The sequence below is a fragment of the Strix aluco genome, chromosome 3 (assembly GCF_031877795.1).
Source record: "Strix aluco isolate bStrAlu1 chromosome 3, bStrAlu1.hap1, whole genome shotgun sequence".
In the NCBI taxonomy this organism is placed as follows: Eukaryota; Metazoa; Chordata; class Aves; order Strigiformes; family Strigidae; genus Strix; species Strix aluco.
In genome coordinates, this window is record NC_133933.1 from 30,721,973 (window position 1) to 30,748,349 (window position 26,377).

Below are 26,377 nucleotides of genomic sequence, written 5' to 3' on the forward strand. Positions count from 1 at the left end.
GTCAGTGGTGGTGGTTAGCACTTCAGTACTGAGAGTCAATCTGATCTGTTTCATAAGTAAACAGGAAAAAAGCCTAAAACAAAATAGCCCCCACAACCTGTTTTGTTCTTGGAGGCAGGGTTTCTGAACAAAAGCCAAGAGGCCTTTCCATACCCATGGTAACAATACAGAGCAGGACCTTGACATCTGAAGCACAATAATCATTTCAACAGTAAGTCACAAAGGAGTATCATCCCCCTTTTTACTGACAGGGGAGCTGACTCAAAGACAACCAAGGGAGTTGCCCAAAACCACAACAGTAGTCATTAGCAGAGCTGCAGTTAGAAGTTCCTGGCTGCCAGCACTATTTTCAAGCACTGAAATCGGCGGCCACACTGCAGCCACAGAGCTGGTATCCTGCACGCTCAGCAGATAGAGGGTCACCTGCTCCCCACGCCATGTCTCCGAGCTCCAGTCACACCACCACCACCAGAGAAGGAAGAGAAGGGTGCATCCAGCCATGGTGGTGGGCTCTGTGATGAGCAGCAGCAGTGATGCCCACATCAACCTGCTGACCTGCTCTGGCAGACACCCACCCCAAAGCGGCAGCTGCAACCCCCAGGGTCTGCCCTGATGCTCCCCTCGTGCCTGTGTGCCCGTTACAGCCCAGAGAACTTGGGTCAGGAAAACAACCCCGAGGAGAAGTCAGAACTAGTAGTTTTGCGAGGTTTAGTACCCTGCATTGGCTCACTGAGTGGGGTGGGGTAAAAGGTGGGCAACATGCATCCCAGAGACTGCAACGCTAAACTACACCTCATCGTGTTTGTGCTTTATATACTCCAAGGGGAACTTCAGATCAGTTCACTTCACAAGCAAAAGCTAAAATGGCTCTTTCCATCTTAGCCCTATAGCTTTAATGTGCATTTTACAGTACTGATTTTAGTTTCTCTTAATTGCTTAGTCAAGAGCATAAAGTTACTTACATTTTACAGAACCAGCCAGCTCACAACGAGGATATTCTACAGCTAGAGATGGCCTTTTTTGTAAGGGTAGTTTGAAAAGTATTACATTGGTTAATTTTCCATCTCAGGATTTATGGAAGCAGCAAAAGTCTTATAACAAGCAGCTTGGGAAACACAGTGTGACAGAGATGGGGAGGGGAAACTGAGTATCCCACTTTTACATTAAAAGCAGAACCACAGAAATTCACTTTTCCTAACACGATTAGTCTTAATTTATATATAAACTTACATCTAGGCCTCTGTTATATTAGATGAATGTATTCCCCTACTTTCTATATTCTGCCTGGTACCTGCCTATACTGAGTTCTCCAGACATTCCTTCCAACTCACTTGATCCTTTGAAGCTGACAGTTATCTACACATTCAGGCACTGAAGTAATTTATTCTTTTAGAAGTGTTAAGCATTTACAACTTGCAACATCAGATTGTGAAAATATTCAAATTTTCTGGAAGAAAAAGAAAAGGAAAAAGCATTTACCTTGATGTCTACATTTACGTAGATATTTTCTCCCCCACCCCAAACTTTGTTATCTAGAGTCTTTTCCTTATGCATGAGAGATTTCCCATTTTTCTCCCTGTGCTTTCCAGGTACTTTCCACATATTGTGACAAAACAGCTAAATATCACAAGAAAAGGAACTCAAATTACTCGTTACAGTTTTATTCAAATTAGCTTTCTTATTTTGAAAGTTCTTCTAAGATGGCTTCTGTGGAGACAAAAATATTCATAGGCAATGTCAAAGCAAGTTATTAAAACTCATCTAACAGTGATGCAAGAGTTTTGCACTGATGTGCACTAACACAAGGAGAAACCACAATGTACCAGTTTAGACAGAAATCGTTCCTGAACTTTGCCTCAGTTTGGTCTCATCAAAATCAAGTGCTACTCCCAGTAAAAGACAATAACAAAAACACCCAAAATGCAAAAAACCACAAATACTTCAACAAGTTACTGTAGTTCTGCATGTGTTAAACCAGGGTTTTCACTGCCAAGACTCATTAAAAAAGAACAACCAGAAAATGTCTGCAAAACAGATTGCTATTATAAAGTGCATTAACAGCTATTAATAATAGAATATACATCAACCTACTGCTTTTCAAATAATCAATATTAATTGGCAACCTAATTTGGAACTGTTAAGACAAGCGACCTTGGAGCTAAGTCTAAGCTAACGGCGGGTGAAAATAGGCCTGATAACAGTTACTTCCTTGTCATTTCCTTCCAAAAATGACACAATGCCGTTTCAGCGATTAAAGAAATTTATATCTCATAAACGTATCTCTGAAAATAGATTAGGCCTTGTAGAACGATTTTATATTTATGATCCGAGCTATTGGGCAGACCTCACGTGAAACTTGACTTGCAGTTCACAAGGGCCCTGGGTTCTTTGGAAGGAAGCAAGATAAAGGCACAGGGAAATATGGGGAAGGAAATGAAAATATTGGGTGAGAGGTCTGGCACCTATCAACATCGCTGCAAGTTCGCCAAGTCTCATAATTTCATCGTTAGGCTTCAGGCATATTAAAAGAGCTATTATTCATTGTTTTTATTCGACCCCATCACGTAATCAACAGGATGGATGCCAAAAGCCAGCCATTACAAGGAAGTCACCATGACTAGGACTAAAACAAGATTACTCCCTGCACAGACTGGACCATCTCTCGTTGCTTTAAATGGGACTAAAAGATAGCAACCCTTTTAATTGCAATGGCAGCAAAAAACACACAAGTGCTTCAGAAGTACTCCCCCAGAAGAAGAAACAGCAGGGAACCAGTCAGGAAATTTCCATGAAAACTGTAAGCAACCAAGGTAAAAAAAAACATGGACAGGAGGCACAGACAGGACCTGAGGGTACATTTGGGGCAAGAGCCAGATGCCTGTCTGGAAAAATGGAAACCCAAATGTAAATGGGGAGAGGGAATGCATAAAGGGAGCAGGAGGTTAAAAAATAAAATAAATAAAACAACACTGATGCCATAGTAGTAAAGGACAGTTGAAAGAATTGAGGGACACCTGACAACTGCAGCCTTGAGAAGGAACATGACCAGGACAGCTGCTTCTTGTGACACAGGAGGACTGCGAGTGCGACAGTGGCATTTCTCCAGCCCAGGCTGCTGGGGAAGGCATAAAAGAAGCCCTCTCAGAGAAAGCAAAATAAGATACACACATTCACAGCTTGGGATTAATTCCAATCCTGAGGAAGTAACACACAAAACGAGGACAGAGTATTTTCTTCTGGAGGCAAAAGACAAGAGCCAGTGGAAAGTGCTACTTCTTCCTCCCAGAATCTCATTTTAAAGCCAGTCCTGCAGTTGCTAGGGATCTGGCTCACATACGTGCCTGAGGCTGGCAATAAAGCTGTGGTGAGAGAAGGTGTCGTGGCCTGAAGCTGCAGAACTTGCTAGAAAGAGAGCCTCCTCGGTGGTTGTTTTATGAGAAAAGGGGAAAGCAAGCTTGCCCCAGGAGAGCTGGTACAACCAACAGCAGCCAGCTGTGTGTCGCAAGAGCTGCCCATGTTACAGCACACAGATTTATCAATATCCACTTCACAGAAAGAGAACAGTACTTGAAATTAAACAATATAATATATATACACTATATAATATACTTATAATACATGAGGAGTAATGTCTTAGGAAAACACTAGCAGCTGAATGAGTACAACTGAAGTGCTGCCCCACGTGCATGCCAAAGACGTCCCTGATGTTGCACTGACATCAGACAAATACACTTCTCAGTCAACTGAATGTGCTAGAACAAACCAGCCTGAACACAAGCATTTCCACTTATCCCATCCTGCCCATGCTGCTTTTTGATGAGCCGGTGGCGATGCCACGGTGGGCGCTGCACAGCCTCCAGCCGCAGCCATGCTGGTGGCAGGCGTGCGATGGGATGGCAGCTGAACCGCCTGCGTGCGGGGGGATGCCAGCACAGGTCGGGTTGAACACGCTCTAAGAAGTCCTGAAAGCAATTTTAATTATCCATTCTTGGAGCATAGGTAGACTGGTTCCAACACGTGCAAGTGAAGAAGCTCGTTTACATAACAAACGAGGTATGCATGTGAGATGCTTTGTATAATAGCACTGCAGACTGCAAGACCTCTCACCTGAAGAGCTGGATTTTACCAACTATACACATACAAGACCACCTTCGGGTAGAGAGTAAGCTATTAAAATATTCGTAACCATTCAACAGTGGCATGAAAGAAGGTAGTCTGAATGGACAAAACGCCTAACACTTGCAAAAAAAATCTAAGCAGCATTCTTGCATACTCCACACAGTGCCACGAGCCATTCAAAGTTTTCCATTCTTGCTTGGGCAGCCACCCTCCAAAGGGTAACTCTTCTTAGCAAATAAAACTTTAATGAAGAAAAAACAAAACCACCAGAAAAGCCCCCAAAATGTCAAGACTGTCTACAACAGGTAAATCTCTGAATCCAAGGAAGAAGTCATTTAGTCCTGGTCCTTATACAACGACATCATACCTTTAGCTGTTTCCACTACATTTTCCAATCAAAGGCCAAAAAGAACAATAGGGATTTTTGAGGCCTGTAAATGGCACAGAGCTCAGGAAAACAGAGGAGACAAAAAGAAACACTTAAGTGATAGAGTTGGATAGCTGCAGGGTAGATCATAGGATGAAAGACAGTGACAATCACTATGTAATACTTCTACTGTGCTTGGCTATTTGTTGTTTGAATGTGGTTATCCCAACACCTAAGAGTTTTAAAGACATCTACTCCTCTCTACCAGTGGAACCCTCTGAACCAGAAACGGAAAGAAAAAAAATAAAGTATCTAAGCACTGCCTTTTAAAAACATTGCTATTAAAAAAAAAATAAAAAAAACCCAAAACATCGAACCTATGGCTTCTTCCAGCACACTAGTGACAGCAAACACTAATTTCAAACTCAAACCTAGAGGTTTTCTACTCATATACCCTGTGTCCTAATAAAAACAATTAAATTAGAAAATAATGCAACAGGAAAAACAAGTTTTAAAGCATAGAAGTTGAAAGAGCTCAAAGATATTTTTACCTTTCAAATGTCGGGGGGGGGGGGGGGGGGGGGGGGGCAATATCTCAAAACTGAACAAGAACTCTTCTACCTCATCTGTTACTTTATATTATATAAAGCTCTAAAATATTAGGATAAGTATGACTTATCTTGCTAACCCCCATTCCTGGAAAGGCATACATTTTTGTCTTCTGGACTTAGTACATCAGTTCATCGGGAGAAAGGACTGGGACAGAAGTTGTACAGAACAGCAGTGGTCTCTGCGTAGAGGCTCAGAGGCACATGTAACTTAAAAATAAGTATCTCAATTATTTGCAGGGTTCTGTCACGGAAAGAAACAGTTGTCTTCAATCCGAACAATTAACCAGTGAGACTGTTTTGCATAGGAACATGTTTATCTTACCCTCTCTCTTACCTTATCAGACACATCTCCTTGTCCTATTCAGAATCCAGCAAGTCATAAAATTCCATCTGTAACAAAAGGAAAAGTCCATTAATACCTCCTCATAACCTTACAACAAAAGGCTAATAAACAGTTCAAGATTTTTAAAAAGTTAAACTTCTCCTGCCATTCCAGTATAATCTACACCCCAGGCAAGTTGCCCTCCTGTCTGCAGCAATCTGGGAAACCTGGATATAAAGGTATTAAAGATGTTGTAACATGTTCTGTAAGAAGCACGCTTTTCCTCCTTCGGCAAGGATAACAGAGGTGGCCAAAGCGTACAGGTTGCCCAGCCGAGTCATAAATAAGTCTGCAGCATCCTCTCATTAAATTAAATGAGCATCAAATTACATAATGTGAATGGTTGTAAAATGAGACCAGTCGTAATGGCTAGAAATAATCACAGCGGTGTTATACATCGTGGAGACAATTTTCCATCAGTGTATCAAACCTGGGTAGGCAGCACCTTTTATCTCCAGGCCAAGAAACTGTCAGCATGCAGCCTTTCTTAAATACAGTAAAGCATGCAAGAAACAGATGGAACAAAGCTCTCATGCATTAATTTAAATGACGCCTATTCTGAACAAGTACATTTAATTTCTTAACACCTTTACAAACCAACCTTTCAATGCAACGAAGTTGTTTCTATAATATAGGTAAACATGACGCAGTCTGGCATACCTGGGATCAGCGGAAAGAGTACCATGCACCTAAACAACAAAACTGCAACGTTGGAATTGTCAATAAAATTTACAGTCACGATAGACTCAGGCATGAACAAACACTTTTCCATGGCACTATTAGGAAAAGGAGATGGGACCTGCAATCTAGCCAGTCCGTGAGTCACAAGGGCAGAAGACAGACCTCCTGTCTCGCAACTTTGAAAAGCTTAAGAACCTGCCTTAAGTGAGAAATGTGAATCAAGGATTTAAAAAAACAAACTAATCCCTCCACACACCTTTTTAGTTTTCAGCATCCTGCCCACAAGACCTAGAAGCCTGTTAGTCCAGTGCCAGGCTGGAGGCTGGAAAAGGCCAGAAATGTGTAAGAGTGAAATGGCACACTGTATGAGAGAATACTATTAAAATTTTTTTTAAAAAGTAAGAACAACCAACCCTTATTTTTTCAATCCAGTTATCCTGGGGAGATACGGCAGGAATGGAAGGATTTGAAGCAAACAGTTTTCATGTTTACTTACTTTTCCTGTAGTAATGCTACTAAGGCATCCCTGTGTCTAGAGTACAAAACTAGATGCAGAGAAAACTTTGTGTTTTAGTGGTGCGATGTCCCCGATTTGCACCTTTGCTTCATTTTCCTTGGACACTGAGCAGCCGCAATGCCAAGAGACCCCAGCGTTCAGAACCACAGGTGCTCGGCACCACAGGAAGGTGACATCCTTCACCAGGCTGTGCTGCCATTTCCCTGCCAGCAAAGCAGGCACAGCAGCACATGGGTCTCCAGCCAGGAGGGTTGCCAGGGAGCCAGGGTCCAAACTGCCTGCTCTGGGATGCTTCTCTTTTTCCCCTTTAAGGATACATTAGTGTATGCTTTAAGTGCTAAAAATAAATTCACTTTCATCCAGTGAATACCATTTTCTTATCTTCTACTGATGATAATTTATTTTTTGGCATTACCAGAATAATATGACAACATACTTCCACCACAATGGGGTTCTTTTGGATACTTTTTGTTTTTTCTATGAAGAAATCTTTTGTCCATGTGACAAAGATTTGAACAGAATAGAGCCACTGACCAAGAGCCCACTTGAGTATCCCTACCCCTCCCACTCCTCTGCCAACCCAGTAAAGTTTCTCAGAGCACAACCTCTTCCTGGCTATTTTCAGAGAAATTGAAGCAATCATACAAGAACAATGGGGAAGTTTGTTTTACTCAAAGAGTAAATGTTTTGCAGCTTCCAATGTAAATATTTTAATTAATGGATTTTTTTTTTTAACTCTCTACTGCCTTACTTGTGGCCACATTCACACAGAGCTATCAGGACAGAAGCAGCACTCGACTCCTCTAACAAGGAAGAAGACAGAAATACAACACAGAAAAGTGACACGACTTCAGAAAAAGCACCTTCATAAGCAAATCAAAACTCACTGGACATTTGCCGGGGGAGATCTGGGACAAAAAGAACTAAAGAAAAAGGAGTCTGCTCATTTCCTGCGTCTGGCTGAGGGCTCATGTTAGTTCCCATCGAGATAGTGGGCCTATTTTAATAGCCAACTTGCAGAAAACCACAACCTAATCCGTTTCCAGAACAACATTACACCCAATTACCAGGCTACAAGGAAAAAGTGAGGACTCTGTTTTTGCCTCAGCCATTAATACGATGGCTGCTAACCATCCCATCACTCTGCATCCATTTCACAGAAATGCTCAAATCTCCTCTCAATGATCCATAAACCAAGCGTTGTGGACTCTGTCAGCAGGATGGCACTCAGATTTGCTCTCTCTGGGCAGGACTGTTTTGGTACTACAGAAGGCAGCTGGACAGAGATGCCAAGCCATCCTGCCCCTCTGGTGGTTTCTGGGTCCAGCAGCACCCCCAGGTGCAGGCAGCTCTTCCACTCTGAACAGTGCCTCTCCCCGCAGAAACCATCTCCCTCCTCTGCCCCCAGATACAGGGATAGAGTTTCGATGCGATATCAGCAGATGGCTGGCATTCAAGTTTTTTTTAATTTTCTTTTTCAAATGAAGTGGGACACAGATGGTGCTGTTCCTGCTTTCCCAAAGCCTGACTGGAACGTGAACGTAGACCTGTCTGAGCTGGGAAGCTCAACTCCATAGTGTGTTCCTGAAGAGCTGCAGAAACTACTGCACGGACCAGTTTAGCCTGAACCAGTCCCACACGTGGCAGTGTTTCCCTTCCCCTGCTTTTATCTGAATAGGAGGTTTTGTTCCTCTTGTACTGACCTCACCACACTTGATGCCTGTTAGCAACATCCTTCCAGAAGTTCAACAAGCAGCTCTGTAAAAATTCCCTGCTGCTGTCAGCAATATGCATGCTACCCCAGGTAAAATCCTCACCATGTACTCTTCCATCACCCCATGCAACATGTTGGTTGTGTGCGCCTAAGACTTCCCAGATTCTGCAATTCTTGTGACCACCATCCACACCAGCAGCTCCGTCACCTCCAGGTAACCATGGCGGTGACACTTGGCTTGTCACATCCTGCTAAGCAGTGGCCAGCGCTGGAAAGGATGGGAAGAGGCCCACTGCCCTCTTCCCTTGCAGGGGCTACTAACTGAAGGAAGAGCAAGACCTCCTGATTGAAGTTCATTGAGAACAAACCTTCCACAGTCCTACATTAGTAAATGCTAACTATCAACTACTCCCCATTAGGATGGGGGCTGGTGGGGAGAAAGAATGCCTGGTTGTCAATTGAGAGAGATCCTCTAATTTGGTAGCATCAGGAAATGCTGGGGACAACAAGGCAATTGCTGTTTCTGCACAGTCAGCCTGAGGCTGGTGCTCATGCAGAAGGAAGTGGACCCAAGCAAATACATCACCCTCTCATGCCGTATACCCACCTCTGTACCTGTCTCCTGTGAAGGATAAACGGATTCCAAAGGGCAATGCCAGCTGAGAGCTCACCATGTGGTAGGGTGATTTGGAAACATGTCTCTGCAAGACCTTTCCTGTCCCTGCTAATGCCACAAAATGAAACTACATCTCCCGAACCTGCATTTGAGTGTTACCAACCACTGCTATGATTGTACACACATGTACGATATCAGCTCTAGCTTCCACACCAGCAAAGACTTGCTTTTTAAAAACCATTTATTTCCCCATATTCCTGCCTATATACACAACATTAAAACACCAAGTAAGAATCAAAGAAGTAAATATCTCTGCTCAAAACAGAGCTCTTGCAAAATAAACTCATACCACTTTTCATGAAAGACTCAAGTGAGAAGGCAGACTCTGCATTAAACTGTCAATGTGCATGGACTCTGGAGGAGGAATCTCTTAGCAAGTGAGCAACCTAAGACTTAGGCCAGTCCTTACATCTTCCTCTCTGATCTCTTGTAGGGAGTCACTGGACTTCATGTGCCCATTTAATCAGCAACGTGAAACTCGCACACCTTACCGGTGTCTCTGTGGTCTTCTCATCAGGGCAACGAGTAGAAACGTTCCCCAAAGCTGCAGCACATTCATAAGTCACCCATGCCCACGGGATGGAAAGAGAGAGAGGAGAGAACAGATGAATGTTAATCTCTCCTCCTTGCCTCCAGCAGCAGTTTGTACTCTCCCACGCAGAGAAAAGGGAGGCTGTACAATTTGTGGAGGCCAAACTGTCTGGAAAAATGTAGAGAGAGAAGTGATGTCAAATTCTCTTCTCTATCGATTCTCTTACTGTAAGAAAAGTGAAAGTCAGTCATTGAGTTGCTGATGGAAGATGAGACCACAGGATCTTTAAGGGGCTGTTTTTATGTAAATCGCAGAGCTGGAGTACTCAGGATTGTATCAGTTCAACATATTCACTACCTAAAATATTCTGCTCACACACTGCTTGCACCACATGAACTTCTTATGGGGATTACTTTTATTTGCAGATTACATTTTTTGTCTGATCATAGGAGCACACAAAAACTACCCAAGACCACTCTATTATGGATGTTAATTCACAAATGTAGGACTCCTCTCTAGCCCACATGACTCCAAACACCTACTTCCTAACCATGAGTAGGTAGCCAGTAAGCACATGAAATACCAAGCTTGGAGAAGTCCTACCACACACACTTCTTTAACTGATTCATGTCTCAAAAGTGTCCGTCAGCACGCAGTACTGTACATGCGCCAAATGAGAGCATGAGGGAGAAACTCTAAGCAGGAAACAGAAGCTCGTCTTAGATTAGTGCAGCTCACTCAAGTACAGTGCTATGCTCAGATTTGGTTTTAATCTGCAAACCTTGCTGTCATTGGCCAAAAGGATGTTTGAAGTTTTGTTAAAAAAAGACAGAAAGCTAAAACCAACACACAAATGAAGTTGCCCTGGCAGCAATCAGTACCTTTGAAACCTATGTAATATGCACCTTTCTCAGCCCCTGTTTTACAGCATCCTGCTTCTTGCTTTCCCATCTTCCCTTCCAGCTGAAGGCAGCTGCTCTGACGGGCACTTCCCAGGTCTCCAGCACATCATGTGCAAAAGCATGCAGCAGAGAGAGCAAAAAGAGCATCTCCCCACTGCAGGGGCCTGAGACAACACCAGCCACCTTTGAGCTCAAGAGTCCCTCCCCACCACCCCCGAATCCCTACAAGAGGAGCACTTTGTTGCCTGTTGAGATGTCTTACAAATAAGCAGCAAAGTCCAACACCAACTTCACTCTGAGGAAATTTTAAATGGCACCTTGGTGGGCTGGCAGCAGGCTTCCAGCTCTCACCATTAATTCCAAAATTTAACAGGCCTGGAGTCATCACATTGCCTGAAGATGGGAAATCCTACCCTCAAACACACGTGCGCCAGCAACTGCAGCCACAGTTTCAATTGCATTAATACCTGCCCAGTAGGAACCACTCTGAAAGAGTTCACTTGTTTACCCTAACTCATGACAAATCACTAGTTGCAGTATGTCTCTGCTACCAGAACTTGATCAAGAGCAAGGTGAAAATTTTTCTCCAGGTAATCTAATCTAGAGAAGAAATCTGAGTCTTAAAGGGAAAACTTAAATGAAGATTGAAGGGGGTAAAAAGCCTATTTAATGTTAGTATTTATTAATATTTGGGCTTCCACTGTGGATAAACAAGACAAGAATCTCTCTGCCCATGCACATATTTAAGACTGTTTACACATGAAGTCCAAAAGGATGTCCTCATTTTATAAATAATTTGATCCGATGACTACAGCAGAAAAAAGTGCAACTTGAGGCTACATACAGAGGCAAAACACTTGGCTACTGATGTCTAAACAGGGGGGATAAAGACTAAACATCAGAGTCACTAAAATTCAGCAAATGGTTTATAGTTGAAGCTAAGCACATTAATATACTGCACATTCAACACACCAAACCATGACTCTTCTTAAACTTTTAAACCTGTGCTTACCCACAAGTCATTTTAAGTATTCAACATAAGATTCTCCTAAATGTAAACACTCCATCTGTTACTTATACCTGACCACATAAGCCATCCGGCAACGCCTTAGTCCTCCGATGTGGCAGGCACAACAAGTCGGAAAGAGTACTTGTGAAGTCACAGGGCCAGGTAACACACAGGCAGCACTAGGAGAAGTCTCTCCCAGGAATGAGGACAAAAGGTTCCTGAAACATTTACTGGTGGAGCTCAAACCGTGCGTTTTTGTTTTCCTTTGTCACATGTATGTGCACGTATATGGTTGTAGTTACAAGTGTATGTAATTTACTTAAGATCAATCACTTTGCATGCCAGGGCAGCAGGGGAAACAGAAACCCTGCACACAAGAAACTCATTACCCTATGAAGAAATACTATCTCCAGCTAAAATTTGCTCTTGAGTTTGGTCAAATGCACAAACTCAGTTTCTTTTCAGTTTTTTCAACCGAGAACCTGTGAATAGCAACATAAGAATACCACAAGCTGTCTCAAAAGATGGTCAAAGACGTATTTTCTACCCAAAATTTTGGGTAGACTTCCTAAATTGAGCAAATGATGTTTTTATTGTGATGTTCCATATTGTGTGCTGCAAGCCATAATGCCAGGTCATAGTCCGAATACATTGCTCAAGGGCATGCTTTGAGTTTCAAGCGAGAGAAAATCAAGAGGTCGCTATGCAGAGGGAAGGAATAGAGGCTCCTTAGCTTTAAAAAGTATGCATATATAGCATACACATAATTTTGGTGTATAGCTACTGATTCTGTATACACAGTATCTGATATACAGGTTCAGTAGACAGTATCTGATATACACTATCAGTAAGAAAAATCTGACAATAAAGTAGAAGTCTGTGCTTTTAAGAAGACCTACATTTTTGACCCAGAGGAGCAAGGAGGACTGCATTTAACTTAAAATCAGTGACCACATGTGGTAAGAAAGGCTTGCCAGGATGTGATCCTTAATTATGACTTCATCTTGCACAGCTCCCTTGAAAAAGGAACAGCTGAGACATCTTGCCCAAAGCAGCTCCTACAGAGTACAGCCCAAGCAAAGAGGAGACCAGGGTGCCAAAAATAACAATAAAAAAGTTTTCCCCTCAAATAATGAGGTATCCCTTATAATTCAGCCCTATAAAACCAGATTTGTCAAGTTCTAAATTGGGTTTCAGCAATATTTCATTACAGCATAAATCTTCCTTACACCCTAGTAAAGATGCCTAATAATTTAATATGCTATAATATTTTTTTTAATCTTGAACTCGTCAAAAATTGCCTGAAATAGGCATCTCTTTTACAGTCCATTTTCCATAGAGGTATAGATTCCAAAATGTAACTGGTTCACATTCTGGAAAAACATTTGCAAAGTGCATTTACATGTAGACTAAGAAAGGTTGTAATTAACTCTCTTGGGTTTCTTAGGTAGGTCAGTGCACATCCTACAAAGGCTTCTGCATTATCCCATGATATTCATTGAGCATCATTTTTTTCTGAAAGCAGCAGAACCTCTTGAAAAGAATTACACCAAGTAAAAATTTCACAAGAAAGAAGTGGGATTCCAGAGCCAGAACTTTTAGAACTTTTTTTTTGTTTGACATTTTATTAAAAGTTTCACAGCCCTTTTTTTGCTGAAATGGATTACTACACAAAATGCTGAATTACAACTGTCTCACATACTACTATTTCAGTGGATAACATGCACAGACTTCACATAAAAAGAAACAAAAGGAAGGAGAAGATATTTAAATGGATAGGGAAGGAAAAAAAAAAGATACTGCCAGTACTTGTTGTTATTAAAATTTGTAATTCCATTTCCTCCTAACTAATCAGGTCTGTAATAAAACAAACACCATTTCAAAGCAGTTACCATGTCTGTATAAACCACCACTGTAAAAAGTTAAGAATATGACCACATCAAGCACTACAGAATACATTTTTCTTTATGAAATAGATATGATGAAAACAGCTACATAAATTTAAGATTGCTCAAAGTCTGAAAAAATAGTGATGTCATTATTTTCCTGCTGCCTCTGAGAAGTAAGTACAGTTTACATCCTCGCTTCCTGCTGTCCTGCTTTACTTTTCTTAACCCACGAATCACAGGACTAGCACCGCAGCACTTCAGTGCTGGAATCATCCAAGGAAGTTGGGATAAGTCTGTTTCACATCTTGCCAAGCTTCTTCTAAGAGCAATTCGATAAAACCTGCACTGCCAGAAGTTAAAATAAAAGGTGAACTGCGCTCCTATTTACTATGTCTCTATGAGCATGTATGCTAATTTTTTTCTTTACTCTGTTCAGCCAAGCGTCACCCTCAGTGTATGGAGAAGCTAATTGACCGTCCCAATCCTGCAAAACCCTGCTAAGAGAAGGCCCCAGAAAGCATCTAAATATCTAAATCGAGTATGCAGCAATTAAGACGTGTTTGACTAGTCTGCTTATCGGATGATTGCACTCCCTGGAGTGGAGTCCTGATACAGGCTTGAGTCAAGATAGTGAGTGTCACAACCATTTCACAGCCTGCTGTCAGATCTTTGAGATGAGTTTAAAGAAGGAGGAAGAAAGGGGTGGGGGGGGGGGAAGGTGGGTTGTTTTTTTTTTTTTTAAACTTCAAATATTTTACAATGGGGCAAGGTTTTAACAAAAATGTTACTTTAGGTAACTGACTCTCTGGCTAAAGAGCCAGGCAATCTAAAAGCAGTTCCCTGCAAAAAAACTGGGTTCATACCAGCCAAGGAAGTTCCTAACTCTGTTTTTAGACTAACATACAGCCAACCCTGTTGCTTCTCTCTTGGTTCCCACAGTGAAACAGTGGGAACTTGACTTTCCTCTTTACTTCATTTACCAAACCACCAAGTTTTCTGTGCTCCAGACTCCCCTCAGGGGTGCTCAGGCTGGGGTGGCCGCAGGAGGGCAGAGGCTGTGTGCAGGGCTCGGGCAGGCTTCTGAGAGGCTGCAGGGGGTGTCTGTATTTCGCTTTTTTGGAGTCAAACACTGGGACTAAGACTGCTGACAGGAAACTCCTTAGTTAACCATTTCTCCCAGCATTCCTAGGAAACAATCTGTCTGAAAAATATTATTTTTTTTTCCAATTAAAACAAAACACAAAAAATCCCCAACAACACAAGAACCCACTTGTCTAACATTAATGCCCAGCAAGTTTCCCAGTTTTTAAGAACTGGGTTAGCTTTTCCAGCCGAGGAGGAAGTCAGGCTAGACTCCGAGAACTGTCGGGCTGATGCCGATCTGCAGAAACTCCATGGAGCTCAGTAAAATTATTCTGCATTTATTTACAGCTCCAACAATAAATGCAAAACCTGGTAAAAATGGTTTTCAGATATTGAAACTGTACTAGCCTTAAAAATTTACTTCTAGCTGATAACTGACTTTAGAACTGCTGATAAAGGAAGGACCTGTCCCAATTCCTGTCTTTCTAAATTCACTTCCCTAGGCATCTCAGTTAATTCAGTGCATCTACTACAATTAGAGCTTACTTCTGTTCTACTCTGTGCTTTGTATTTTACAACATCTGCAGTCATATATATACATGAAATGCATACTAGAATTTGTTTGTTTTTAAACAAGTGGCAGACAATAAGTAATATAAATATCTGACCTTACATTACCAAATCACCAATACTTCAAGCAAGGGTTTTTATTCAGTTGGCGTTCTTCTTTAGAAAACACACACATCCCAAAGAAAAACCACACAACACAACAAAACACAAAATAGTTCTCCCTAGTACTGACTTGCTGCGAAAAGTTAATATTTTCCTTAACTGGAACATTTTTATAGCTGGGAAAACAATGCATAAAGAAATGGCTAAGTTCACATGCTTGTACATATATTAGTTAAAATATTTCTCCAAGGAAGTTTAAGCAACAGAGTTATGTCTAACACACATAGTCACATAAATAGTGCTGTCCACAAAATGCTACCAACAAAAATATCAGTATAAACAGCAGAAGATAGACATGGTAGTGTTTATTACACAGGTGGATCATCTGTATACACTTTTAACTGTTACAGCCTTGGTTAGTCTTTGTACCTGGCAGAGTTTGCATCTACTACTTCCAACGCACTTAGCCTTGATTTTGAAATCAAGGTACACCAATTAAATTATTAAAATCCTCACATTCACTACTGCCCTCCCTTTCTTCAAATCACAGAAAAAATAACAACCAAAAAACTCAACCCATCTCCAACACCTTTTCCCACAAGTATGCTTTCTAGGTTTTCATGTACAAAAGAGGTTGGAACTTGCCCCAGCTGATCTGTGCAACTTTGATAGCTGCATTTTCAAAATAAAAGCCAGGAAATCAGTCATGATAGAGTAGCATCTCTAGGGGACAGTTTGGGTGGCCATCAGCAAGATGCGCGTGGAAGGATGTGTGAGAGAGGAAGATTGGTATCTACCACTTCCTCCGTTGTGCCAAAAAAAAATTAGAAGAGGCAAGAGAGTTCTTCCTCACTTCCTCGCTCAGCCCCAGGCACACGAGAGGGCCAATACCGGTGTTCATGCACCGCCTGAACAAGGGGCAAGACCAACAGATTTGGTGGGAAATTCCTCAAAGCCAAAACCACATGGTTTCACCCGTTTGGTTAAACAGTGATTCCTTGAAGTGTCTCAGAGAGAAGTTGTTACAAAAATAAGACCACAAACCTGGAAGGAATCAGGCCACCAGGACAGTCCTTCCCAGTCACCAGCACCTACATGGTACAGTTCATCTCAGGAAGATCATCAGAACATCCACACCCATAAAAAACCAGAGCAGCCTAAAACACACCACCTCCTGCCTATGGCAAACCCACAAAAAGAGCTCCTTTTTTTCCCCCCCTTCCACATAAAGAAAGGGGGACATCACCATGTCCCAGATCACCATAATAGGAAAAAATCACTAGGTGGAACAGGCGATTTCTTTAAGTGCTAGTCCATGCCCCAACCCCAGCGCAAAGAAATATAAGTGTCTGACTGGACTCACCCCACAGGCAGCCAGCAAAAGGCAGCACTCTCCCCAAAGAAATTTTAGAAGCTAAAGCAATCAGCAACTACCCCTTTGACAAACCTGAGCAGCTTTATTTTGGGGATGACCCTGAGCCAAATCAGAGCAGTTCAGCTCTAATCCAAGAGATTTTACCAGTTACACAAAGTACGTGCTGGCTGTTTGCAGTGCCACCTTGGCACACCTTGCAAGTCTGCTGTCCTCAAGGACAGCACCAATGCTCAACAGCAACAACAAAAATTTTACCACTACCTGCAAAAGGTCAATGTTGCAGGCAAGGAGACAAGCATCAAGTTTTCCTCCAGAGGCCACTTTGTTTGCCCTGCCAGATCCGTCCAGCTTTCCAACATGACCATACCTTACAGATGGTGGGGTTTTGGGCCTCAGAGGCTGCCGAGATTCTCTGCAGCCAACGGGTCCCACATCCTCCACCACATGTCCCACCACTGAGAACAGAGACGCTACCAACATGGGCACGGAAGGAAAAGGAGGAGTGACAGCAACCCAGAATCTAGCCCTCGCTGCTGAAAGATGAGGACCTGAGCAAAGGAGTGGCTGTTACCAAGAGGGACCCACTCTTAGCACACTCCTGGAGCAGCAGCACACCACACATTGCCATACGTAGGGCCCAGCAGCCATATCCTAGTGGAAATGTTTAATAAAACCCCAATTTTCCCCACACTTCCACATCACTCAGGATGACAAAGGAGTAAAAAAAGACCCCTGAGAAACACAGGGAAAACCATGCAGAAAGGCCTTCTGCTAGGCCAAGAAGATGCCAATCTCTTGAGAGCACGAGGAGAAATGGAAACCAGCAGACTGGTTACAGAGCAGAATTACAGAGCGTTAAAAGCTTGGCAGACAGCTGCTCTGCCAATGGAGATATAGTCAGGGAGTAACTTCCACAACAGCTCTGAGGGCTCCAGGATGGCTAAAGGAGAGGAGACCCTCAATCTCCTTCAAAGACATCACAGTTCCTAAATTACCTTGAGCAACCTCAACACCACTGCCCTAAACAAATGCCTTCCAAAGACCTCAGCCTAATGCACTAGCCTACATTACTTTCTTTCATTTGTCTCTTCCCACACCTCCCATCCAACTTCCCTCCCTACCTTTTGGCTTTTTACATAGGTCCGGGCACAGCAGCACTGCACAACACCAAGAGATGAGGGAGCCAATTTGCTCCTTCCCAAGCCACAGCAAACCCAGGAGGAGGAGGAGGAGGAGGAAGAAAGAGGGGCCCTAAGCAGAAGAACCCAGCAGGGATGCCAACATCAGCTGGCAACAATCACAATTTGGTCAAACCTGATTAACCCACCCACAACCCAGGTTTCTGGCGGACTGTTGACTCCAGATTATGAAGGCTTCACAGGAAACTCCCTCTTCCTGACTGATGTTCTACTCCTTTATCCTCATTAACATCACTTGTTTATTTTTATCATTCCTGCTCAGAGCTCTGTAACACAACTAAGTCTCCACTTTCCAAGCACTAGTGTGAGTTTTCCACAGTTTTAACCACACAGTAATTACATAGGTCTGTTTCTCTGAAACTTCAAATGTTAATTAACAGTGAAAGGTCCATGTTAATAGCTTTGCTTTTTTTAAGCTTTCTGGGATTATTACTTTACTCCAACTTCATACAGCCAGGAAAAGGGAAAACATACAAGCAATGACGGCAAGAAGTAAGGTAGAACTAGACTGTGAATTAGTAAGAAACGGAAAAAGTAATGGATGAATAATGTGGGAATGATGGACTGGGTTATTCAGTTGCATGCAGGGATATGACTATGTGACAGGGCACATATATCACACACAAATGTTTAGTGAATTGGAGTTTCTCTTTTGCCTTCTCTCATGTTCATTTATGTAGCCTGCTCCCACAGCCTCCACCAACAGCCATACTCTCCAATGGTCTGTGCTGTCTCCTAGAGATGGAAAAGCCTGCTTTTGAGTCAGTTCCATGCAGTTTCCTCATCTTTCAAGTTATACATGCTTCCATCAGAGACCATAAAACAAATCCCCCAACACACAGACCATTTCTTGCCCAAATAAGAGTTTACTTTTTTTTTTGGAAGTAAATAAAGGGTATTTCCATTGGAAATAATTCTCCTCACCCCAGCATAAAAGAGGATACAACACAAAACCATATAATGCCATTTGTATTTGTAACTTGTTTCAAGATCAATCCTCTTCAGCTATTTAAAACAGGTCAGAAAGATACTGGGGGGAGGCAAAGCTTACACTTCAGGTACACTGCTTCTGGTATTTCAGAGGTTTAATACAGATACTATCCCATAAACTCTTCAGCATCGCATTTATGAGCAGAAGGACACATTTATTTCTTTGTATAGGAAAGATGGAGTAGATGACCATCACGTCACTGGTGTAAACTGCTATGTCATAAAATAACCTACAGCCATCTGAATTTGTAAGTTACTCTAACGAAGTAGCACGTGCCAAGCCAGGCAATCCTGATGAATTACATTAGAGGCCTATAGACATCTCAGAAATAATTAATCTTCTCAGAGCTGCATCTGCACAAAGGCATACGTACACTCACACTTCTGAAGGAAAATAAATTGACTTCTTACATCCGCATATTTTCACTTGAGCATAAACCTGTAAGATTATTAACTATAATAAACCTCTAAAATGGATGCTAAAATGGTATTTGAGGGCAGCATCAGACATTCCAAAAACATATATAAGCTGAATTCTAGTGCACTATATAAAGGCAAGTTTCAACTAGAAAGCTTTACTGTGATTTGTGGTACTTTAAAAGCACTCTTGTAACAATTTTAATAGTTTAAAATATTGGACCTTAGTCCCAAAGAGATGTAGCTAGCGCTAAACTACCATTTTAATGGAATTTTTGCACCCTCTCTCCATGCTCTACTTTATAAATAAACCTCTAGAATTCTTATTGATTTTTTTAACATGACAGATTGAGCCTCTCTAGCAGAGAGGGCCAAAGAACAGCACATGAAAAATTGCAGGTTCAGAGTTTGTGAAAGGGACAACAATAACAAAACCCCCAAAGGAAAACAATTGCAACATAATGCATATATGCCTGTGTTCATTGCTTTTCAGATCTGCACTCTCTGTGTGTATATGTATCTCTTTCAAGACCTCTTTATTAAATTTACTGTCAGAAACAATTAAAAAAATATACAGTTATATCACTTTCTGTACCTCTTTCTCAGTTACAAAGCATAAACTTGACTTCAGTGTGTGACTTGAATAGCACTTGCTCTGAAGTGGTATAGGACATGCCGTCAACATTATCTCAAAAAGTTCTGCAGTACTTCAAGGTCTAGGTTCTGGAGATGCGGAAATAAAAACATTCAAGAAAGTTTTTTTATGGTATATATAGCAAGACCTAGCACAAGTTAATACAGTGAGCTGGTCTTACGGGGTCCTGTGCCAGACAGCTCATCAGGATACTGTCCCACTGACCCAAATTCTGTAACCAGCTCTGCCTGTGTGAAAATCACCAAGTGCATTTGTGGTCAAGCTGTGAGATCACTACTCATCCTGCAATCCAGCTCAGAAACATACTACAGAAACACAGAGTGGCAGAATTAAAACTTACTACCCATGTGTATGGATACAAGTGTAATGGATTCATAACCCACCCACACAAAAGACACTGTTTTCTGACACAGAGAGGGACCTACTTTGGTTGTGTGATCCAATTTTCAGTTACCAACATTTTGTAAGGGATAAGCAAAACAGCCGATACCACAGGTTTCTTTCTTACACAGGGAAGAACCATGAAGGACAACCAAAAAAAAAAGGAAACACAACAGAATGCCAGTAGCAAATCCTAAACTTAATAAATAAAATCATAGATATTTAGCAGTCTTTTGTCTTTATCCCATTTGGTTCATCTCTCCTTACTGGAATATATATTTTTTTAAAATCTGGATCTGTTCACTATATATGTGACTGGATTAAAAAGACTCCTTGAACACATGACTGTGCAATATCGTTTGAATTCTTTGCAGGATCTTGCAAACTCCTGTGTGTTTAATTTTAGAAACAAGGACAACAAAAAAAAATTCAAAAACCCAACAACGTCTGCCATTTCCATATGTGCTCTATATTTTACTAGTTCTTTACCAGAAAAGAAAAAAAAAAAACAACTAACAAACCCCACACAAAAAGAATGTTAGGGGCATTATGTCTTCCCTGACACTCTGAAATGTAAGATACTTCTGAATTGTCAGTCTCCTAGAAATCTGTTACATCCAGCTATAAAGTTCCCCAACTGATACGCAGAAGGAATGGCAATTTATAGAGCCATTTGTGGGGGTGTGAAGATGATATGACAGCAGTATCAGGGATACTGGGGGATTCTGGCCATGCAGTGCCCTGAAATGATTTTCAGTGTACACAGCTGCATCGTTCCAAGTCCAGAGTAACTACGAGTCTCCCCACATCTTCATCTTGGTGGTTGTTCTTCAGATGATGAAAGGAGATGCAAGATCAACAATTACTATCACAGTAGTAAACAATGGGTACTTAATACATATGCATGCAATGCAACGGCAACCAGTAATACAACCAGAACAGCTCACGGGTCTCGACAAACATACAGGGAAAGGTGGTGTCAAAGAGTGGGAGAAACCAATCTAGAGATTTCATGTCACATCTCCAACCAGCCCATACCACCTAAGTCACCAAGCAGGTGCGCCACAGTCCAACACAGTGCCTGTGGGCTGGTGCACCTATCAGAAGGGCTGGTGCTTTTTCCTCTATTCAGCCAAGCCAGATAGACAAGACCCAAAACTAGACCTCCTGACTCCTTCTCGAAGGTCACACCTCTGCAGGTGAACTGTGGAGCTGAAGGACCAGCAGTGCTACGAACTGTGCTGTTGCTCTGCAAGGAATACAACCTTCAGAGGCCAACGGTTTCAACCTGGCCTTTTTGCTGGCACTAAACTCACATGATTCTTTATCCCCATTAAGAGTCTGATTTTTAAATACTGCTCCGCCTCAGCTCTCAGGCACCTGCTACTGACAATTATCAGAGAACATATGTAAGAAAAAGGAATAGCATATGGCTGTACAAATAACTACAGCGACGAAGTGCTCCTTGCAAGCTCTAAAAGGGACTAGTAATTTCACCAGCGCTTTTCAGCAGGCCACCTCCACGGCTTCTGTGAGCACCCACCACTCAAACACACGCACATGGGGTAACACCAACACGTGCCCTCCCAGGGCACCCCTCAGCACTTCCCTCTCCATCCCCTCCTCCTCGACTGCTACAGAAGAGCTGAGCCAGAAGAGACATAAAAACCAAAAGACAAAGCGGTCAAATGGATATCCATAGCTTTCATGTGCCAAGAGCCCGATCCAAAGCTGTTCCTGCAAGCCTTCCTGCTGAAGGCACCCAGAGGCCTCCTCGCCTTTCTCCCAAGGCAGAGGGTGTCTGATGCAAGGCGGGACGAGAAGGGAAATCTCTCCACGTCCACTGCGGTGATGGGTGGGTTTGCTTCGCTGTATTTTTTTTGAATTGGGATCAGTCCTACACTGTCTCAGACCTCCCAAAATTGTAAAGATAAAAAAAACCATTCTGCATATAGGACATTATGGCTGGAAATTTAGCAAGAGTAGAGTCAGGACATTTGTTATCTTTTTCTTTGTCTCTGTGTACATTTGGTACCACTACCATCACAGTACCAAGTCTGCTACATTCAAATGCATAAATTCCACGTCACATTTCCCCCTTTTCTTAATGTATTTATTTTTCCTCTGGGAAGTAACTTACTTTAAAAATTGCTTTATGATTAAAAAAGGCAGCAATCAACTTTTCAAAATGTCAACTTTAATTTGATTTCTGCTTCCCTCCCCCCAGCTCCTCAGGTTCTCACAGGAAACCCCCATGCCTCCATGTTACACTTTGCCACAGCTGCAACTCTAGAGTCAACCCCAGAAGGGCAGCCCCAAAACCCTGGTGTTTCTGGTAGAGATGAGGCACTCTATTCCCTGCCACGGAGTTCAGGTTTGCATATGGGACATATCAGGCACAACCTAAGAGCTTTAGTTCAAAAACCTACTCAGTCTCAGAAGGGCAGGGGGTTTAAACCTGCACAGCTGAGGGGACATACCCGTGTGATGATGCACTGTAGCAAACTTCAGACCTGGTCACTGACAGATCCAGCAAAAGACAACGTGCCATCCCTTGCTTGTTTACACTGCACTGACGCTCCCAGGAACAACATGGCATTAGGAGGTCACCCAGTCCGGCTGCATGCACAGCAGTGCAAAAAAGTTACATTCCCACCAATTTCAAAGGGCTTTAGACCAGGTCTTTAGTTTTCTTCATTGTAAATGCCCTGAATTTTGTATGATGAAGTTATTGTACCACAGTCAGCAAGAGAAGACTCACAGCATAGAGCTAATACTCAGTTAATAACCCAACAGGGAGGGGAAAAACCTCTGAATTTAGCATGGCTGACATAAGCTGTGATGTCATTTCCACACAAAGGCTAGTGAAAAAAAAAAAAAAAATCTTTTTTTCAGATCCAAGATACAGAGATATGCAAATTGCTTGGCCTCCATTTCAAATAAACAGTGTGAGATAAAGCATTATTAAGTTTTTGAGTTCAGCCTTCATTCCTGCTCATCAGAGGACTCGAAGCCTATGACAGGATCAGATCACTGGGAGAGCAACGAGTCAAACCACTTGTACAGGCACGCAGTCTCAGCACCGTCCCACCCAGCCGTGCCAGGAGAGTCTGGTTCTCACTCTTCAACAAGTTGTTTGGGGGTTTTTTTATTTTGGAGGAAGTAATTTTAAACAAACTACCAAAAAAAAAAAACCAACACCAGCTTGCTGTAACAACTCTAAAGGACTTTTGGTATGATTATGGCTGAAATTAATAATTTTCTAAGGACAGATTAAAAAAACTAAGCAAGCCAGGTGAAGATCAGAGAGAAAGGGTATCTAAGCATTATAAAAAATGCCCAGCTAAATTGCTAAATTAACAAAAAAATAAACTTCAGCCAAACAGAGAAGAAACCACTGAAAGAAGAGTTTAAAAGTACAAAAAAAAAACCCCAACCTACTGAATTTGGGTAACTCAGAAAAGGCTGCAAAATAATTTTACCATTTTTACAAAATTTTTTTTAATTAAAAAAACCCCCCACTTCTCCCCCCCAAAAAGTAACTCCTTAATACAAACTTTGCTTTAACTGCTATGCCTACCTATTATGCCAGTAAATAATTTTAGAACTAGAGAACATATATGAGAAAATTCAACCTGGAGGGTACTTTTCCTGAAGTTTCTGCTGGGCAAATGAAAAGTTTTTCAACAGATGAATATCCTTCCCTGTAATTGTTATTCTGTTACCATCATGCAAATTATTTTACACAAATGCAGCTTGAAATGAAAAAAATAAACCAAAAATCAAACCAACCTGCACAGGACAGGGCAGAACAGCACTAATAACATGTAAGCACAGGTTTCTAAATAATAAAAAAAACCACCACCTTATTGCATAATTTATTCACTTTCCTACGAGTTTCACAGATTAAGATAGCAGCACCATGAGATAACTGAAAGACTTCTTTTGCCTTTAGCTCAGTCATTTACAAGTCTTCAGGTCTCAGTGGGTCTTGATGTTGTTGTTGAGTGGGAAAATACTGTGGAAATAACATTTACCTGCATTCCCAGTCTACAAAGCTCACTAACTGTAGCTTGATAGAGGCACATGCCTACCAAGCACCATAAAGAAAGATTTACAGTAAGTGGTGACTAATCTTTACAGCGTATACTGTATGCATATCACTGAGTCAGCTTGAAAGTTTGTTCATTCACTCGAACACCGCTTCTTCCATTCTCCTTTCTCTCTGATCTGCAGGCAGATCTGAAATCTGCCTTCCCTTCATTCAAGGAGAGCTTCTTATTGCCTTAATAGGCAATAGGTGCAGGTACAAAAACTATTGTACGGGATTGACCTAGAAAACACAGACTTGCCTACACAAAAGCATAAAAACAAACAAATAGACCAAAAAAAAAAAAAAGCCCTACATTTTCTTTCAGTGAGAAACTTCTGTGTATGCAAGGAAGGAGCCCTGCAGGAAGGGACTCTCTAGGGGGCATAAGCTGACCCTGCTACTGGAAAAACTTCCCAGCTCTAACATTTGGCAATCTGATCGTACAAAGCCTGCAAGAAATGCCCAGTTTAAGTGATCTGGTTTACTAGTAACAAAAGCAGTAGCAGAATAACACAGTCACATACTATAGATAGCTGGAATGGCCACATATGACTTTGCATTTGCTGAAGCCTAAAATAAGATGCCCCGCTCTTGTGTTCTCTTTTTTCGTTTCTTGCAATTTACATAATTAGCAGTACAGATTTTCCAGAAATAACCTGAAAGTAAAAGTTCTACCTGGAAAAACAAAAAAAAAAAAGCTGTTTATGCTAAGGATAGTGTGGGGCTTAAACGTAAGGATTTTCTGTACATAATTGAACCCTATCATCCACTTTGTAATTACGATTCTTCAAGTAGAAGAATACAATTATTACAGAGTAAAGTAATTACAGCAAAGAGTTGCATTCATATACAGATCCAACCTTGCACCTTCTTTCAAACAGTCACACAGGTAGCTCAACTGACTACAATATAAGCAGGCGTTGCTACAGATGACTAAAAATTGAGAAATTTGGCCCAATACTGAGCACACTTCATCCAACGGACATCTCTCCATCAACCAGCTTTACGTAGTAATCTATGCGCCACTGCCACAACGTCTGCACAGCAACCTTATTACTTTTGGACCATCGCCTACTTAAAACCAGATGAGCCCATGTTATTTTAATGAACCCCTACTTTAACTAACGATCAAGTATTTAGCCTAGGGATCGTATGCTGACAGACTTCCAGCATGAAAGTATAACTTCTTTCATAAATTATTGTAATTCTGTGGTATTAGTCTATCGTTTATATATTTGCATTCAACATCCAGATTAAAATTTCTTCTGAAAGTTGGAAATGGTTGAAATAAAAGTCTGCTAGGACCTTATTTTATCATCCCTGCTCATGTTAAGCAGTACCTTACTATGCAGGCAGCTACATTTGGCTTAACTTACGTTCTTTTCATTAACAAAACAGCACTTAACCCAGTGTCTTTTTTCTGTGCACCTCCCTTTTCAGGCATATTATTTCTTTAAATCTAAAGCTGTTTTTAACTTCAAAGACTAATTTTTTACTACGAGCAAAATGAAGGGTAAAATTCATCTTCTGCAATGCATCTTTGGTTTTCAAGCATATAAATGGCGAAGTCTTTTTTCGTTTTACCTGCAAGGCATATTCTCTTATTCATGCTTTTTCATTATAATAGCAGCAACTTTTTAAAAGTATTAAAGTTCATTATGAACCAGCTCTTTCAAAATTTCATAGTCCTAAAAAAACCACTTTTCCTCACTTCAGAAAAATTTTGCTTCTCATTTTCTACTTTTACCAAACACATGCAGGCAGCAGCAATACTTTTTCATCATGATCCATGCAGCTTAAATACCAATTTACTGAACTCTGACAGCATAAAACAAGCTTATCTGACAAAAAAATATAGAGAATTACTGCTCATCACCACAACTGAGAAGCCTCTTCCAGTCCTGGAAACACACAGCATCCATGCAAAAAGAGGGACAAGCTGCCTGCTGGCACTTCTGCAAACATTTTGGCTTAGAGGAATTATTGCCACCTTAAATGGAGACATGTCCCTACCATACTCAGAAATATGGGCTTAACATAGTTATGAATAGGAATCTCACTTTTCCAGACATAAATAGTCTGCTAATTTAGTAACCTCCCTCCATTCCTCTCG

General features: G+C 41.6%; 1 protein-coding gene across 7 annotated transcripts in view; it reads right to left on the reverse strand.

The window, feature by feature from the left end:
• TRERF1 (transcriptional regulating factor 1) overlaps positions 1–26,377 on the reverse strand; it is a 104,691-nt gene that overhangs the window by 69,033 nt on the left and 9,281 nt on the right. For all 7 annotated transcript variants that reach the window (XM_074817983.1, XM_074817985.1, XM_074817982.1 and 4 more), the window contains one exon: positions 5,432–5,487. The gene's annotated coding sequence lies outside the window, so the exon portion shown is untranslated. The remainder of the gene's footprint in view (positions 1–5,431; positions 5,488–26,377) is intronic.